General features: G+C 42.6%; 5 non-coding genes across 5 annotated transcripts; all 5 read left to right on the forward strand.

Moving 5' to 3' along the window:
• Nucleotides 1-6,649: 6,649 nt before the first annotated feature.
• Nucleotides 6,650-6,721, forward strand: trnad-guc (transfer RNA aspartic acid (anticodon GUC)). Its single transcript has one exon. It is a non-coding gene; the product is annotated as a tRNA-Asp (tRNA).
• A 5,099-nt stretch (nucleotides 6,722-11,820) lies between these two features.
• trnag-gcc (transfer RNA glycine (anticodon GCC)) lies at nucleotides 11,821-11,891 on the forward strand. Its single transcript has one exon. It is a non-coding gene; the product is annotated as a tRNA-Gly (tRNA).
• A 426-nt stretch (nucleotides 11,892-12,317) lies between these two features.
• trnad-guc (transfer RNA aspartic acid (anticodon GUC)) lies at nucleotides 12,318-12,389 on the forward strand. Its single transcript has one exon. It is a non-coding gene; the product is annotated as a tRNA-Asp (tRNA).
• Nucleotides 12,390-15,452: 3,063 nt separating this feature from the next.
• trnag-gcc (transfer RNA glycine (anticodon GCC)) lies at nucleotides 15,453-15,523 on the forward strand. Its single transcript has one exon. It is a non-coding gene; the product is annotated as a tRNA-Gly (tRNA).
• Nucleotides 15,524-15,937: 414 nt separating this feature from the next.
• Nucleotides 15,938-16,009, forward strand: trnad-guc (transfer RNA aspartic acid (anticodon GUC)). Its single transcript has one exon. It is a non-coding gene; the product is annotated as a tRNA-Asp (tRNA).
• Nucleotides 16,010-18,928: the final 2,919 nt, after the last annotated feature.

Here is an 18,928-nt window from a genome sequence, read left to right on the forward strand (position 1 = left end):
GATGATTCATCAGCAGCTTTACAGCAGCAAGTGCAGAGAACGGCTGATATACTCACTGACTGCCAAGATGACTTGACACTGACTGATGACGGTTACAGCCAACTTCACGATACTGACGGACCTGACAGTTCAAGCGATCCTGAGGTCTTACGTGACTTAGGTTTGACTGATATTGATGTCAACTCCTGTCAAGCGTCTCCTGCTGGTAAGAAGAAACTCATCCAACTCATAGCTGAGTACCAGTCTATTTTTTCCAGGCACAAGTTAGATTGTGGAAAAGCTTCCGGATGTCTTCACCGCATTCACCTGAGTGATGAGAAACCCTTTCGGATGCCCTACCGACGCCTTTCACCAAATCATTATGAGAAGCTCAAACAAGCATTGAATGAGATGGAAGAACGTGAAATCATAAGGAAGTCTAGTAGTGAGTTCGCCTCTCCCCTTGTCCTTGTATGGAAGAAGTCTGGAGACCTGAGACTCTGTACTGATTTTCGTTTGCTCAATGCTCGCACCATCAAAGACGCCCACCCACTCCCTCACCAGGCTGACGCACTGGCTGCTTTAGGTGGAAATGCCTTTTTCTCGACAATGGACCTTACCTCTGGCTACTACAATGTGGAAGTGCATGAGGATGACCGGAGATTCACAGCTTTTACGTCGCCATTTGGATTGTACGAATACAATCGTATGCCACAGGGGTTATGTAATAGTCCTGCAACCTTTATGAGGATGATGCTAAACATCTTTGGGGATCAGAACTTTCTTAGCCTGCTGTGTTACCTTGACGATGTCTTGGTCTATGCGCCCACTGAAGATCTGGCTATACAGCGCCTGGAAATGGTTTTTGAGTGTCTCAAGGCTCACAACCTGAAGTTGGCGCCAAAAAAGTGTAACTTTCTGCAGAGGTCTGTGAAGTTTCTGGGGCATATCATTAGCGCGGATGGTGTAGCTACAGACCCTGAGAAGGTGAAGGCCATTACAGGAGTAACAGAAGCTGATCTGATGGAAGATGGCACTGACATTCCATCTCAGAAGAAGTTGAGGTCATTCCTTGGGATGGTGGTGTATTATCAACAGTTCATTGAAGGTTGCTCGACCATTGCAAAGCCTCTCTTTGGATTGACTACTGGACACAAGGCTCCACGCTGGAAGAAGAAGCAACGCTCACCTGTCAGGAAGTTGACGGCTGCCGACTGGACAACAGAATGCAGACAGGCCTTATTCCAGCTAAAGCAAGCCTTACTGGACCAGGTTTTGTTGGCCCACCCCGACTTCGAAAAACCCTTTCTACTCTCGGTGGATGCGTCCAGCAATGGCTTAGGTGCTGTGCTGTCCCAGGTGCAGGAACAGGGAGCTACAGCGAGACCTATAGCCTTCGCGAGCAAGTCCCTCAGTTATGCGCAGTCGAGGTATCCTGCGCACAGGCTCGAGTTCTTTGCCATGAAATGGGCTATCTGTGACAAGTTCCACCACTGGCTACGGGGGCAGCACTTCACGGTATGGACGGATAATAATCCCTTGACATACATTCTGACCAAAGCAAAGCTTGATGCTTGTGAACAGAGATGGGTCGCCAAGCTGGCACCGTACGAGTTTGACATCAAGTACATCCCTGGAAAAATAAATGTTGTTGCAGATGCTTTGAGCAGAGAGCCCTTCGTACGACCAAGTGCACTCCATCGCCTGACAAGGGTTCCGTACGAGACCTTACTAGCTGAAGCCGACGCTGTGCGCACAGACAGAGTGCAAGATGTGTTTCGCTGGTCCAGCCACCCCTTTGACAAAGCCTCTGACTCCAACGAAGGAGTCATTAGCTGCCAGGCTACTGTTGACCCCCCATCTGGTGCTTTATCAAGACATGAAGTTGCAGCTGTTCTTCACTCACACAGGTGCTGGGGGGGTGAAGTGGGCTCACATGCACTGCTGTTGCCACAGCTTCCACAAGCTGTTATGCCATCAGAGCAGACCGATGTCGATGTTCTGCCACACAACCTTCTGATGAGTAAGCAGCGTGATGACAATGTGATCAGCAGAGTGATCTTCTTTGTGGAGAGGGGGAGAAGACCATCCCGGAGAGAGCGTGCCCATGAGAGTGTTGAGGTTTTGTGTCTTCTCAGAAGTTGGGACAAGTTGACCATGAAGATGGGTGTACTGTATCGTGTTTCAAAGAATGTGGTTACAAAGAGGAAAACGTATTTGTATGTGGTTCCAGCCTCCATGAAAGCAATGGTGTTGAAGGGTGTCCATGATGAAGCTGGTCACCAGGGCCAACAGAGAACAGTCTACCTGACAAGACAGAGGTTCTTCTGGCATGGCCTGGAGAGGGAGGTAAAAGCATATGTGAAGTGCTGCAGGAGATGCGTCGTGAGCAAGACTCCTGAACCGGAAGCAAGAGCTCCTCTTGAGAGCATAATAACAACTGAGCCTCTTGAACTAGTGTGCATAGACTTCTGGTCTGCAGAAGATTCTTCAAACAAGTCCTTGGATGTGCTCGTTGTTACTGACCACTTTACCAAATTGGCTCATGCCTTCTTGTGTCCGAACCAGTCTGCTAAGTCAGTAGCTCATCAGTTGTGGAACAACTATTTCTGTGTCTACGGGATGCCTCGCCGTATACACTCAGACCAGGGAGCCAACTTTGAGAGCGCTTTAATAGCTGAACTGTTGAGTGTTGCAGGTGTTCAGAAGTCTCACACCACACCGTACCATCCGATGGGGAACGGGTCCTGCGAAAGGATGAATAGGACGTTGGGAAACATGATCCGGGCCCTGCCAACGAGAGCAAAGCACAGATGGCCTCAGGCGCTGAAGTCCCTCACATTTGCGTACAATTGTACAATCCACGAGACCACAGGCTTTGCCCCTTTCCTGCTAATGTTTGGGAGGACGCCAAGACTGCCTGTTGACATAGTCTTTGGCTCTGTCATAGAGAACCCAGAAGTTGTCGACTATGACCAGTTTGTTCAGTCTTTGAGGAGAGATCTGAAAGAAGCCATGAATACAGCACAGGCATCTGCAGCGAAGCAGTTGAAGAGGCATGCTGACCTTTATGACAGAAGAGTCAGAGGAGCACCAGTGGAGATTGGGGATCGAGTGTTACTGGCTAACAAGGGGGAGCGGGGAAAGCGGAAGCTCGCTGACCGTTGGGAGGATACTGTCTACCTTGTCACTGGATTGAATGCTGACAGTCACACTTTTAAGATTCAGAACAGCTCCACTGGACGGGAGAAGACGGTACATCGCAACCTGATAATGCCAGTCAACTTCCTTCCTCTTCCCTATGCTGCTGTTGATGAGGGAACAGACATGTCTGGATTAACAGAGTCTGAGGGCATGAATGACAGCCTTGTGGTCTCAGCTGCCATGGACACTGCAGTGGATGATGATGCTGAGTACAGAACAAGAGTGTGGGTGTCAGAATTGCCTTCTGAAGGAACAGGTGACACAAGCCTGGAGGGTGATGTGCGATCCTTGGATGCTCGGGATATTCCACCTTTGGATTCTGTGGAAGATATACTGCAGCTGGAAGGTCTGCCTCGATCAGAGAGTCTTCAAGAATCTGACCGAGACCGTAACAGTGTAGTGAGTGAGCTAATTGACCAGTCTTCTTATGATATCCGTACTGACCTACCAAACTCGGACAATTCCTTAACTGATCAGTTACAGACGGACTGTGTTGAAAGACCCACTGTTGCAACAGTACACAACACTGTTACCCCTTATGCAGTTGAAGGTAGTCGGGGTCGTATTAGGTCAAGGGCAGGAAGACTATTTAAACCAGTGTCAAGACTGATTGAGATTATGAATCAGCAGACAGTTAGCTCTTGAAGGTTAAATATGTGAATAGAGGGTCAATGGTATTGACATCTTTTATTTGTTTTGCTTTTACATCATTGTGACCATGATTAGAGGTTGCAAGCTGGTAATGTGACGGATATGATCAACTCTCTTATGGTAGTTTATTTTATTACTTGGATGTTTTAAAGTCACTGAGTGTACTTAACATGTAACAGGCATGTTTACCTATGAGGGCTAAGGGGATTGATCAACCGCTTTTCACTCTAATTCTCAAGGAGAATAGTCTAATGACTGGAATATTTAGTGACTGATTTAAAGCAGGGTCTGCATCCTTGATATACACAGCTTTACCTTTTAGTTTCTCTATTAGGTAGTATAAAAATATCTCCATTTTTTTTCTCTGGATTATTCTGTACATATGTTGAGTGTTTCTGTATCTGGTATGTTTGCACAGTGCTGTTTTGTATTTTTATTATTTTTCTTTGCAAGTGGAATTCAGTAGGGGGGAGTGTAACAGGGTTATATTGGTGATTCCCCTTGCCACTTTATTGTTAAGCCAATGGGTTTTTGGTTTTAGTTTTGTCTTGCCTTCACCTACTCAACATGGCATCTTATTGGCTGGTTTGCGTAGCTTGCTTACGAGGGAGGATGTTTCAGTTAGAATCGTCCCAGTGAACAAGCACCAAACCAGCGGTAAGTTGTTGGTTGCAAAGCACTGTACATCAAAAGTGATTTTTATACTCCCAAGTGATGATTTAAGTGTACAATTTATATAAATGTGTTTGTAAATGTTATTCGAACATCACACATAAGATGCAGTGTTTTTTGGAGAATATTGGTTGTGCATTTTGGTTGTAAAGAATTCCCGCCAGTACTAGCTAGCAACTTACTGTGTCTGGTGGGGGGGGGTTCATATATTTTGTACAGTGCGTGAGTGCAGAGTTGGATGGTGAGCCGTGCATTGCATGACGTGCAATTTTGTGCTGTTCCTATCAGGTACATTGTTAAAGATATTATATTGTATATTGTAATTGTATTATTTTGGTAACTATATGCCCCAGTGAACAAGCACCAAACCAGCGTACGTGAGTGCAGAGTTGGATGGTGAGCCGTGTATTGCATGACGTGCAATTTTGTGCTGTTCCTATCAGAATAAATCTCCATGACTGGTGCTACACTTTGGATTTCGTGTCGAGGATTGATTGTACACAACGCAAGAAGAGTACTGTTACACACAGTTGAATTGTTCTCTGTATTTTCTTAGGCACACACATACACACACATTTCTCTCCCTCCCAGGTCTCTTCTGAACCTAGTTGGATTTACGTTTAATACTTTAATTATTCCTTATACATGCTACATAAACTATAATCCCTAATGGTTAAGTTTCAGGGTGGAATTATTTAATCATTATCTTTAAACATATAAATTCCTTTAACACTTAATGAAGAATATTAAACTTGTATACGTTCACATGAATCGGGTTCTCACAGAAAGAAAAGTTCTTACTAGTTGCAAATAAAAACAGTCCTTTGCACCACGCAAGTAGCTGACCTAAATTATATATATATATACATTTACAAATAACATTGTACCATAGATTGGTAAAACGAATAGCCATCAAGCTAACATTAAGTGTCAGAGCGAGTTTCCCTGCGATAAAAAAAAATATTTAAAAAGTTCTCACACAAACAATGCTCTTTCCTCAAGAAATATAACGTTTTATCAGATGCAAATAAAACACAGTCCTGCACAACTCACTTAAATCCAGCAGTCCACAAGCTAGGCGTCAGCGTGAATTTCCCTACCATTAACAAAAGCCTTGTATGCACTTTTCCCTTCCTTCCTTGCTCTCTCAATCATCGGCCACAGACGATTCCGAGGTTATTTTGTCCTTCACTCTTGCTTTGATGTTCTCGTCAGATTTTTCTGCTATTCCATAAATTCGAAGATTCCATCTCCGACCATACCGGTCATTCTCGTTTACCTTTCACTCCATTTCAGTGAGTTTCCTCTTCTGCTTTGCAACTTGAATTTTCAATGTTGCGTTCTGCTGCTTCAGAGTTTTTACTTCCTCAGCACTGATATCAATCGATTTCTTCAGGTTAACGATACTGATGGTGTTCTTTTTCACCAAATCCATGTCATCTGCGATGTTGTCCAGTAGCTGGCTTCGGATGGTTCTTCTCAGCTTCTTTGGAAGTTGCTCCTTGGTTGGGGTATTCGGGTATGAATCACATTCACCTCCTTTTTTACACTGCAAGCATATGAGTGAGTTTCAACAATGCCTCTTTTCTCCTTGGATGTTTCAACATCCATTATCTCAGCAATAGTTTGGTCATGTCCTGATTCCATGCTACTAGCTATGAAGACGTTAGCACGCTAACTTAACTAATTTACACACGCTGAAACTTTTCGATAGCTGGAAATCGTCAAAAATATATTTCAATGGTTTGATTAATTACAAAATTATTCAAAATAGCTACATTGTATGGTTAGATATAATTTTTTGTAAAAGAAAAAAACTAATTGCAACTGCAGTCTAAAACTATAAACTTTGTGAGAAAACCCTAAAATTGTTCCTCAGCTAGAAATGTTACAACTGATAAAGCCAGTTCTTTCCCTTCTGACCTAAACAAAAATATGGCGTGCTGAAACACAGTTAGCTATGTCTTCCAACTTGTTGGCAATATGTTAGCTAACCTAGCTATAAATCACATTTTTTAATCTCTTTGCTAAAATGTTCAGACTGTGCCAGTAGAAAGCTACTTTAGTTCAAGTTATAAACTGTATCACCTGCAGAGAATTTTGGGACAGTTTTATAAAACACAATGTGTTTTATGTTCTTCAGTCCTCGTTAGTATAGTGGTCAGTATCCCCGCCTGTCACGCGGGAGACCGGGGTTCAATTCCCCGACGGGGAGGGAAATATTTTTCTTTAACTCCATTCACCGTTTGCAACTGAGATACCCGAAACGTCACCATTTTACTGGGATAGACATATTGGTCATCATGGGCAAGATAATATTGGGTATGGGAATTCATTTGCGTTCTTCTGACAAAGGTAGGTAGAATATGATCATCATTAAAGATCATGATATGCTGTCGAACAGTGTATGTGTGTGTATATTTATATCAAATTAAATTTTATTTGTCACATACACATGGTTAGCAGATGTTAATGCGAGTGTAGCGAAATGCTTGTGCTTCTAGTTCCGACAATGCAGTAATAACCAACAAGTAATCTAACCTAACAATTCCACAACTACTACCTTATACACACAAGTGTAAAGGGATAAAGAATATGTACATAAAGATATATGAATGAGTGATGGTACAGAACGGCATAGGCAAGATGCAGTAGATGGTATAGAGTACAGTATATACATATGAGATGAGTAATGTAGGGTATGTAAACATAAAGTGGCATAGTTTAAAGTGGCTAGTGATACATGTATTACATAAAGATGGCAAGATGCAGTAGATGATATAGAGTACAGTATATACATATACATATGAGATGAGTAATGTAGGGTATGTAAACATTATATTAAGTGGCATTGTTTAAAGTGGCTAGTGGTACATTTTTACATAATTTCCATCAATTCCCATTATTAAAGTGGCTGGAGTTGAGTCAGTATGTTGGCAGCGGCCACTAAATGTTAGTGGTGGCTGTTTAACAGTCTGATGGCCTTGAGATAGAAGCTGTTTTTCAGTCTCTCGGTCCCTGCTTTGATGCACCTGTACTGACCTCGCCTTCTGGATGATATCGGGGTGAACAGGCAGTGGCTTGGGTGGTTGTTGTCCTTGATGATCTTTATGGCCTTCCTGTGACATCGGGTGGTGTAGGTGTCCTGGAGGGCGGGTAGTTTTCCCCCGGTGATGCGTTGTGCAGACCTCACTACCCTCTGGAGAGCCTTACGGTTGTGGGCGGAGCAGTTGCCGTACCAGGCGGTGATACAGCCCGACAGGATGCTCTCGATTGTGCATCTGTAGAAGTTTGTGAGTGCTTTTGGTGACAAGCCGAATTTCTTCAGCCTCCTGAGGTTGAAGAGGCGCTGCTGCGCCTTCTTCACAACGCTGTCTGTGTGGGTGGACCAATTCAGTTTGTCCGTGATGTGTACACCGAGGAACTTAAAACTTTCCACCTTCTCCACTACTGTCCCGTCGATGTGGATAGGGGGGTGCTCCCTCTAATGTTTCCTGAAGTCCACAATCATCTCCTTTGTTTTGTTGACGTTGAGTGTGAGGTTATTTTCCTGACACCACACTCCGAGGGCCCTCACCTCCTCCCTGTAGGCCTTCTCGTCGTTGTTGGTAATCAAGCCTACCACTGTAGTGTCGTCCGCAAACTTGATGATTGAGTTGGAGGCGTGCATGGCCACGCAGTCGTGGGTGAACAGGGAGTACAGGAGAGTGCTCAGAACGCACCCTTGTGGGGCCCCGGTGTTGAGGGTCAGCGGGGTGGAGATGTTGTTACCTACCCTCACCACCTGGGGGCGGCCCGTCAGGAAGTCCAGGACCCAGTTGCACAGGGCGGGGTCGAGACCCAGGGTCTCGAGCTTGATGACGAGTTTGGTGTTAAATGCTGAGCTGTAGTCGATGAACAGCATTCTCACATAGGTATTCCTCTTGTCCAGATGGGTTAGGGCAGTGTGCAGTGTGGTTGCGATTGCGTCGTCTGTGGACCTATTGGGTCGGTAAGCAAATTGGAGTGGGTCTAGGGTGTCAGGTAGGGTGGAGGTGATATGGTCCTTGACTAGTCTCTCAAAGCACTTCATGATGACGGAAGTGAGTGCTACGGGGCGGTAGTCGTTTAGCTCAGTTACCTTAGCTTTCTTGGGAACAGGAACAATGGTGGCCCTCTTGAAGCATGTGGGAACAGCAGACTGGGATAAGGATTGATTGAATATGTCCTTAAACACACCAGCCAGCTGGTCTGCGCATGCTCTGAGGACGCGGCTGGGAATGCCGTCTGGGCTTGCAGCCTTGCGAGGGTTAACACGTTTAAATGTTTTACTCACCTCGGCTGCAGTGAAGGAGAGCCCGCAGGTTTTGGTAGCGGGCCGTGTCAGTGGCACTGTATTGTCCTCAAAGCGAGCAAAAAAGTTATTTAGCCTGTCTGGGAGCAAGACATCCTGGTCCGCGACGGGGCTGGTTTTCTTTTTGTAATCCGTGATTGACTGTAGACCCTGCCACATACCTCTTGTGTCTGAGCTGTTGAATTGCGACTCTACTTTGTCTCTATACTGGGACTTAGCTTGTTTGATTGCCTTGCGGAGAGAATAGCTACACTGTTTGTATTCGGTCATGTTTCCGGTCACCTTGCCCTGGTTAAAAGAATGCTGCCATCAATCCACGGTTTCTGGTTTGGGAATGTTTTAATCGTTGCTGTGGGTACGACATCGTCAATGCACTTTCTAATGAACTCGCTCACCGAATCAGCGTATTCGGTGATTATATATTATATGTGTGTATATATGTGTGTGTGTGTGTATACATATATATATATACACACACACATACACACACACACACACACACACACACACACACACACAGCAAATAAAGAAACGCCCTTTTTCAGGACCCTTTCTTTCAAAGATAATTTGTAAAAATCCAAATAACTTCACAGATCTTCATTGTAAAGATCTTCAAACACTGTTTCCCATGCTTGTTCAACGAACCATAAACAATTAATGAACATGCATCTGTGGAACGGTCGTTAAGACACTAACAGCTTACAGACGGCAGGCAATTAAGGTCACAGTTATGAAAACTTAAGACACTAAAGAGGCCTTTCTACTGACTCTGAAAAACACCAAAAGAAAGATGCCCAGGGTCCCTGCTCATCTGCGTGAATGTGCCTTAGGCATGCTGCAAGGAGGCAGGAGGACTGCAGATGTGGCCAGGGCAATAAATTGCAATGTCCATACTGTGAGACGCCCAAGATAGCTTTACAGGGAGAAAGGACGCACAGCTGATCAGTCAGGAGGTTAAAGCTTGGTCGCAAATGGGTCTTCCAAATGAACAATGACCCCAAGCATACTTCCAAAGTTGTGGCAAAATAGTTTAAAGACAACAAAGTCAAGGTTTTGGAGTGGCCATCACAAAGCCCTGACCTCAATCCTATAGAAAATTTGTGGGCAGAACTGAAAAAGCGTGTGCGTGCAAGGAGGCCTACAAACCTGACTCAGTTACACCAGCTCTGTCAGGAGGAATGGGCCAAAATTCACCCAACTTATTGTGGGAAGCTTGTGGAAGGCTACCCGAAACGTTTGACCCAAGTCAAACCATTTAAAGGCAATGCTACCAAATACTAATTGAGTGTATGTGAACTTCTGACCCACTGGGAATGTAATGAAAGAAATAAAAGCTGAAATTAATCATTCTCTCTACTATTATTCTGACATTTCACATTCTTAAAATACTTCTGACTTCAACTGTATTTGGACAGTGAAGCTAGCATTTTTGTCTCTATACACCAGCATTTGGAATTTGAGTTCAAATGTTTTATATGGGGCGACAGTACAGAATGTCACCCTTTATTTGAGGGTTTTACCTTAGAAATGAAAGCACTTTATGTATGTAGTTGTCATGCCTCCCACGTGAGGAAGTCATAAGTATTTAGACAAATTCATTCATAGTGTATCAAGGTAATCAGAAATGTAGTGTTTGGTCCCATAGTCCTTGCACACAATGACTACATCAAGCTCTACAAACTCGTTGGATGCATTTTCAGTTTGTTTTGTGTTATAAAATAAACGCTGACATTCTGTACTGTCACCTAATCAAGGGTCTTCAAAATCTAGGGTTATTTACTTGATTGAAAATCTTACAGAATTAATTATAGTGCGTGTGTATAGAGCCCTTCTACCAGCAGGAGCTTGGCACAGCTACAGGACCTGTAGTGAGCGGGTAAGGTCTGCCACAACCTGGCACACACACACTCTTGAGCTTTAATACCTCAAAATGAGAATGTCCTGACCTTACCAAGTACAAAGAGAAATATCTTCGATTTCTTTAGAAAATGAACCATGCACTACTATTTTTTTTGGCTATGCAAAATCCAATTGTCCAATTAGAAGCATTGATCATATGATGTCATAGACAATAGGTCAAGTAGACCTACTCACCAAAATTATTATCATTATCAAGTGCATGTGCCTCTTCTTGAACATTATCAAGAAGAGGCACATGCACCTTCACCAGAAATATGGCGTACCGTCATTTGACCCTTGGTGAGTTGCAAATAAATTACATCTATAATTGATACAGAAATGATATTGTAATGACCTGACTAGATCATAAAGGAAAAATTGTCCTGACAGAGGGTTGAGTTTACGAATTGACAGTTTATTAACCCAACTTTACACAGGCTACTGTTTGGCCGTAGCCCACGCCAAATAAATGAAAGATACCCCACAAGCCAACCGTGACCTTCTCTTGTGAAGGCCAGACGTAAGAGAAAGAACAATGGTAAACCTGCTCTTAACTTCCAATGCTCCATTCCCCTGCCCAACCCACCTCCACGCCACTCCGCCAACCACCAGGATGCCCGGCATCAGAACATTCCAGGCATTCCCATGATTGGCAGATAGGAGGTTGATTGGCATGTCGGACCCCGCGAACACTGGTAAGTACAACACAACCCACTAATAGCCTAACACATAACACACCGCTCGGTCTGTGCGGGTCGCTACAATATCTTTACTCCAAGCAAAGTCCATGTACGTTTTTGAAATGTTTGGTTTTAGAAAATGTCCATCCATCCATCCATCATTGACTTTGTGTGGACGTTGCTCGTGTGCTGAGGCCTAGTGTGGCCAGGTGCATACTCGCTTAGGCCTGAGATATAGCCTACGAATGGGCACATTGATTTTGACTGTGTGTTTTATAAAAATGTAGCTACTGATGGTCTCAGATAATGGATTAGGTCAACAAGATATCAATAGATTAATACGTATTATCATTAGAACTATACTATACTATGTATAGATCCTGTTTTTCCTCAAATATCTAAGCATTGGTGGTTCAGTGGTAGAATTCTCGCCTGCCACGCGGGAGGCCCGGGTTCGATTCCCGGCCAATGCATCAACATATTTTGCTCCGTTATCCACTTTATTTTCTTAATTTCCTTATCTGTTCTTCACTCTTTTTGGAGCATGGAGCACTCCAATCCTCACTTAAAAAAAACATGTATAATTATTTGAACAACTAAAGGTAGCTATAGCTAGTTAGTATGGTTGATAACGTTATAAAACTCGACAACTGATAAAGCCAGTTCTTTCCCTTCTGACCAAAACAAAAATATGGCGTGCTGAAACCTAGTTAGCTATGTCTTCAAACTGGTTGGCAATATGTTAGCTGACCTAGCTAAAAATCACATTTTGTAATCTCTTTGCTAAAATGTTCAGACTGTGCCAGTAGAAACCTACTTTAGTTCAAGATATAAACTATATTACCTGCAGAGCATTTCGGGCCAGTTTTATAAGACACATTATGTTTTCAGTTCTTCAGTCCTCGTTAGTATAGTGGTCAGTATCCCCGCCTGTCACGCGGGAGACCGGGGTTCAATTCCCCGACGGGGAGGAAAATATTTTAATTACCTCCTTTCACCATTGTTTTGTGACTGAGATACCTGAAACGGGCACCATTTTACTGGGATAGACATATTGGTTATCACGGGCAAGATGATATTGGGTATGGGAATTCATTATCGTTCTTCTTACAAAGGTAGGTAGAATATGATCATAAAATATCATGATATGCTGTCAAACAGTGTATGTGTGTGTGTACGCACACACACACACCACACACCACACACCACACACACACACACACACACACACACAGCAAAAAAAGAAACACCCTTTCTTTCAAAGATAATTTGTAAAAATCCAAATAACTTCACAGATCTTCATTGTAAAGGGTTTAAACACTGTTTCCCATGCTTGTTCAACGATCCATAAACAATTAATGAACATGCACCTGTGGAACGGTCGTTAAGACACTAACAGCATACAGACGGTAGGCAATTAAGGTCACAGTTATGAAAATTTAGGACACTAAAGAGGCCTTTCTACTGACTCTGAAAAACACCAAAAGAAAGATGCCCATCGTCCCTGCTCATCTAAGTTTATAAAACGTTGGTGATCATCCACACTAGAGGAAAGTTTATCGTTCTACAGGTCTACACATGTCAATCAACTGATCAACCCATCCTACTGAACGCTGCCTATTAATAAGGTCGTTACACAAGACCATTCATGAGGTCTCCAACTGGTTCAGACCATTCAGTGCTTTCAGGGTGTGTTCATTGTCATAGTGACACTTGCATATAATACTTCAAAATATATGTAGGCCCTACCTGCCTTAAGCTCTCACCTGGCCCCTTACACTCAGTCTGAATTTGTCCTGCTAGGTGACCTAAACCGGGACATGCTTAAACCACCTGATCAAGTCCTAAAACAATGGGACTCCCTAAATCTTTCTCAGGTTATTACCAATCCCACAAGGTATGACTCCAAACACCCAGAAAAGGCTACTCGCCTTGATGTTATCCTCACAAATAATCCTGATATGTATCAGTCTGGTGTTTTCTGTATTGACCTTAGTGATCACTGTTTTACAGCCTGTGTTCGTAATGGCTGCTCAGTGAAACGACCTGTCCTGATTTGTTATAAACTGTTGCTAAAAAACTTTAATGAGCAAGCCTTCCTTCATGAACTGGCCTCTGTAAAATGGTATAGAATCAGGTTGATCCCCCTCAGTCGAAGACGTGTGGACCTTATTTTATTTTAATTTTCAGTGTTATTGTTACTTTAAGGAGCAGTTCTCTCTGTGGGTCTAACCCCAAGAAGTTCTGGAAAACGGTTAAAGACCTGGAGAACAATCCCCCCTCCTCACAGCTGCCCATGTCCCTTTAATGATGATGATGTGGTTGTTACTGACAAGAAGCACATGGCTGAGCACTTTAATCACCACTTCATTAAGTCAGGATTCCTATTTGACTCGGCTATGCCTCCTTGCCCATCCAACATTTCCTCATCTCCCACCCCTTCTAATGTGACTATCCCCAATGCTTCTCCCTCTTTTTCCCTTGCCCCGCTACAAAAATTCTCCCTCGCAGGCAGTCACTGAGTCCGAGGTGCTAAAGGAGTTCCTTAAACTTGACCCCCCAAAAACATTGGGGTCAGATGGTTTAGACCCTTTCTTCTTTAAGGTTGCTGCCCCTATCATCGCCAAGCCTATCTCCGACCTTTTTAACCTCTTTCTTTTCTGGGGAGGTTCCCATTGCTTGGAAGGCAGCCACGGGTTGTCCTTTATTGAAAGGGGGAGATCAAGCTGATACTAACTGTTATAGGCCTATTTCTATTTTGCCCTGTTTATCAAAAGTGTTAGAAAAACATGTCAGTAATCAACTGACTGGCTTTCTTGATGTCTATAGTATTCACTCTGGTATGCAATCTGGTTTTCTCCCCGGATTTTGTGTTAAATGCTCTACCACAAAGCTTTCTTAGTGTCCAACAAGCTTTCTCTACCCTTAACCTTGTTCTGAACACCTCCCAAAACAAAGGTCATGTGGTTTGGTAAGAAGAATGCCCCTCTCCCCACAGTTGTGATTACTACCTCTGAGGGTTTAGAGCTTGAGGTAGTCACCTTAGTCACCTTATACAAGTCCTTGGGAGTATGGCTAGACCGTACACTGTCCTTTTCTCAGCACATATAAAAGCTGCAGGCTAAAGTTAAATCTAGACTTGGTTTCCTCTATTGTGATCGCTCCTCTTTCACCCCAGCTGCCAAACTAACCCTGATTCAGATGACCATCCTACCATAGTAAATTACGGAGACCGGATTTAAAGATCGGCAGGTAAGTGTGCTTTCGAGCGGCTAGATGTTCTTTACCATTTGGCCATCAGATTTGCCACCAACGCTCCTTATAGAACCACTCACACGTCCTGTTTTGTTTCATGTCTAAACAACAACCTAGGCCTGATTATGCAACCATTTGGATCAGTCTGGTTCTATTCTCCACAGTTTAGAAGGTCCAGAAAGGTACATTAGCAGGCCACTCATATGGTGTTGGCCTTTTTTATAAAAATAAATAAAATCAGGGTGTAGCTGGTGTTAAGGTAGTAGGCCTACTAAATGTGTCCTACCTAGGCTACAACAACACAATGTAATGAAGAATGTTATTGTTTTCAAGTGAGTAGAAAACCCTATGCTGTAAACTACAGTCAATAGCCTAAAGCATTTGAATGGCAGCTCAAAAACATGCATATTCATTTCGAAATGACTGCATCTTGCCTCACTAATTGGACAACCAGTCATGGGTTTTTTCTCTGCACTTTAGCCTACAAGGTCCAGCAGCCACATTAGCAGGACAGTAATATGGTGTATTTTGTCATGATGTATCAGCTAACAAAAACATGATAATACAGGGGTCTCTAGTGGCACGCATATGGATACGTGAGCTCGGAAGAAGTTGTATACATAGTTTCTGCGTTACGCTTCCGTGTTTGAAAAGTGTGAATGAGGTAGATAACATGTATTCTTACTACAACATCTGTGGATATATATAAAAAAATATATATGCATCAAATACTGTTTTATGAATCTTATTTACAGACCTTATTTTTGACATATGTATAAGCATTGGTGGTTCAGTGGTAGAATTCTCGCCTGCCACGCGGGAGGCCCGGGTTCGATTCCCGGCCAATGCAACAATATGTTTTGCTATGTTTTCGTTTTATCGGTTCGTCACTCTTTTTGTAGCATATTAGCCCACTCAAATCCCCGCTTTATAAAAATATGTATCATGATTTGAACAACTAAGGGTAGCTTTAGCTAGCTAATATTGTTGATACTATTATAAAACTCGACAACTGATAAAGCCAGTTCTTTCCCTTCTGACCTAAAAAAAAATATGGCGTGTTGAAACGTAGTTAGCTATGTCTCTTCCACTTGTAGGCAATATGTTAGCTAACCTAGCTAAAAATAAAATGTTGCAACCTCTTGCTAAAATGTTCAGACTGTGCCAGTAAAAAGTTACTTGAGGTATAGCTATACACGTGTATCACGTACCGACAATAATTTAGGGGACCGTTTTATTAAAAACATTGTTTGTATTTCTTCATTCCTCGTTAGTATAGTGGTCAGTATCCCCGCCTGTCACGCGGGAGACCGGGGTTCAATTCCCCGACGGGGAGTCAACCTTTTTCTTAACTCCTTCACTGTTGATTTGTAACTGAGACCTGAAATATCACCATTTTCCTGGGATATACATTTGTGTACATTATCCTCTTAAGGATCGTAACCTTTTTTCAATTTTTACCTAAAATTACATCTAACCGACTGTAGCTCAGGACCTGATGCAAGGATATGCATATTATTGATACCATTTGAAAGGTCTATCCAATCATAGATGTAGGATCAGAGAACGAACCTAGTGTGTTGTATTTGGATTGTGCCACTGAGCATTATGGGGGTTCTATGTGTTGAGAAGCTTGGTGACATTGTTGGATTGAGATTAAGAGTGAAGAGTGATAGTTGAGCATTTTTTTGAACATTATTCAATTCAAATTAGTTTTTTCAAATTATGGCAGATGTATATTATAAATAGTTTTCTTGGGTTTAGAACTTTCTTTTTGTGTCCATTTAGTGCAATTAATTTAAATGTTCCTTGCTAACTTCAGTAGCTAGCTACCAGTGCGAGTGTGCAGTTTTCTCCGGTAGAATGGTAGAATTGCCAACGCTGCGGAAAATGTTGTGGACTTTTTGTTGAAGAACCCCTTTCATTCTCTGGGGTTTCACGGGAAAGGTGAAAATTAAAAGTGAGGGTCGACCTCTGCCTGAGATCATTTTCATGGTCAACCTCTGCCTGAGATCAGTTTCATGAAGAAGGATGAAAAGGTGAGCGTTCAATACTAACTGATATCAAATGTATAGCTGGTTAACAGGGAGCCTATCATCAAGCCACCTGTAATTGCACGTTACCATGCTTTACATGCTGAACATCTTTTCTGGGATGTCGAACAATCCCGAATGATGATAGCTTCCATCGCATCATCCATTAAAATTTAGATTAGAGGTTGCACATTTTTTGCGTGCGCTCATGTAGGCTTTGCACTTTCCTCCGGTATTTATATAGCAAAGATGAAAACACAATCACTCCGGACAGACATAAGCAAAAACTCATGACATACAGTGGGGCAAAAAAGTTTAGTCAGCCACCAATTGTGCAAGTTCTCCCACTTAAAAAGATGAGAGGCCTGTAATTTTCATCATAGGTACACTTCAACTATGACAGACAAAATGAGAAAAAAGAAAATCACATTGTAGGATTTTTAATGAATTTATTTGCAAATTATGGTGGAAAATAAGTATTTGGTCACCTACAAACAAGCAAGATTTCTGGCTCTCACAGACCTGTAACTTCTTCTTTAAGAGGCTCCTCTGTCCTCCACTCGTTACCTGTATCTATGATGAAAATTACAGGCCTCTCATCTTTTTAAGTGGGAGAACTTGCACAATTGGTGGCTGACTAAATACTTTTTTGCCCCACTGTACATGTTATGCAGCAGCCTAGGCTACACCTAAACATTAGAAATCTAACATGCTGTATGGGATGAAAACGTTACAATTTTTCTATCTGATCAACTGTAGGCTACTAATAAGAGCAGCTGCATACAGCCTATGCGCCCTGTCCATCTAGTCAGGGTAAACTAAATGGTAACGTTATGTATTTATAGTCCATTTGTGATCAAATTTAGATTATATTCAGAATTGGGCTGGCTAGGCTGCCTATACCTTTTTAATCCAAAATTACTACCTGGAATTAATCAATCAACATAATAGTGATGGCAGATGAGTCATTTGTTATATAAGGCCTATAGTTGCATAGGTCTGCATGATGCAAACATGCATAAAGCAAGCTCAGCCCTGTGAGTTCTATTGTCTATCAGTTGTTGTCTATGTGTCTGGGTAGAGGAAATCCCCCCCCCTAATCTAGTCTAAATATAATTTATATAAACATATATAAGGTAGCTGCAGTTTGACAGGCTTTTCATCCCCCCAGGGCCAGGAGTTTTTAAAAACTTGATTAGGAAAACCTGTTCCCATAGCCCATTTTACAACTGATTAATCACTGTCATACCTTATATGATCCAGAGTTTTCCTTGTTAGGTTAACATATAAGGAAAAACTCCAGGCCCCAAGGGGTAAACATTTCCCCACCACTCTGGGACCTATGGTGCCACCAGTCTGCTTGCAGCTGTCAGTTATCGTCAGGTATGTGGATGATCAGGGCTTTATTCAGGAACATTTTAACTTCATAGAGAAACTTGTTGTCCAAACCTACGATAGCGCAGCTGTAATGGAATGTATCTGCTATTTGTATTTACAGCTATAGTGCCTAGCAAAAGTATTCATCCCCCTTGGCCTATTTTGTTGCATTACAACCTGTCATTTAAATGGATTTGTATGTGGATTTCATGTAATGGACATACACAAAATAGTCCAAATTGGTGAGATGTTTTAAAAAAACTCTAAAAAACAAAAAACCTAAAAGTGGTGCGTGCATATGTATTCACCCCCTTTGCTATGAAGCCCCTAAATAAGATCAGGTGCAACCAATTACCGTCAGAAGTCACAGAATTAGTTAGATTGCACACAGGTGGGCTTTAGTTAAGTGTCACATGATCTGTCACATGATCACAGTGTATATATACACCTGTTCTGAAAGGCCCCAGAGTCTGCAACACCATTAAGCAAGGGGTACCACCAAGCAAGCGGCACAATGAAGACCAAGGAGCTCGCCAAACAGGTCAGGAACAAAGTTGTGGAGAAGTACAGATCAGGGTTGGGTTATAAAAAAAATATCCAAAATTGTTTACATCCCACGGAGCACCATTTTTAAATCCATTATAAAAAAAATTGAAAGGATATGGCACCACAACAAACCTGCCAAGAGAGGGCTGCCCACCAAAACTCACGGACCAGGCAAGGAGCGCATTAATCAGAGAGGCAACAAAGAGATCAAAGATAACCCCAAAGGAGCTGCAAAGCTCCACAGCGGAGATTGGAGTATCTGTCCATAGGACCACTTTAAGCCGTACACTCCACAGAGC

Source organism: Salvelinus alpinus, chromosome 6 (genome assembly GCF_045679555.1).
Source record: "Salvelinus alpinus chromosome 6, SLU_Salpinus.1, whole genome shotgun sequence".
NCBI lineage: Eukaryota > Metazoa > Chordata > Actinopteri > Salmoniformes > Salmonidae > Salvelinus > Salvelinus alpinus.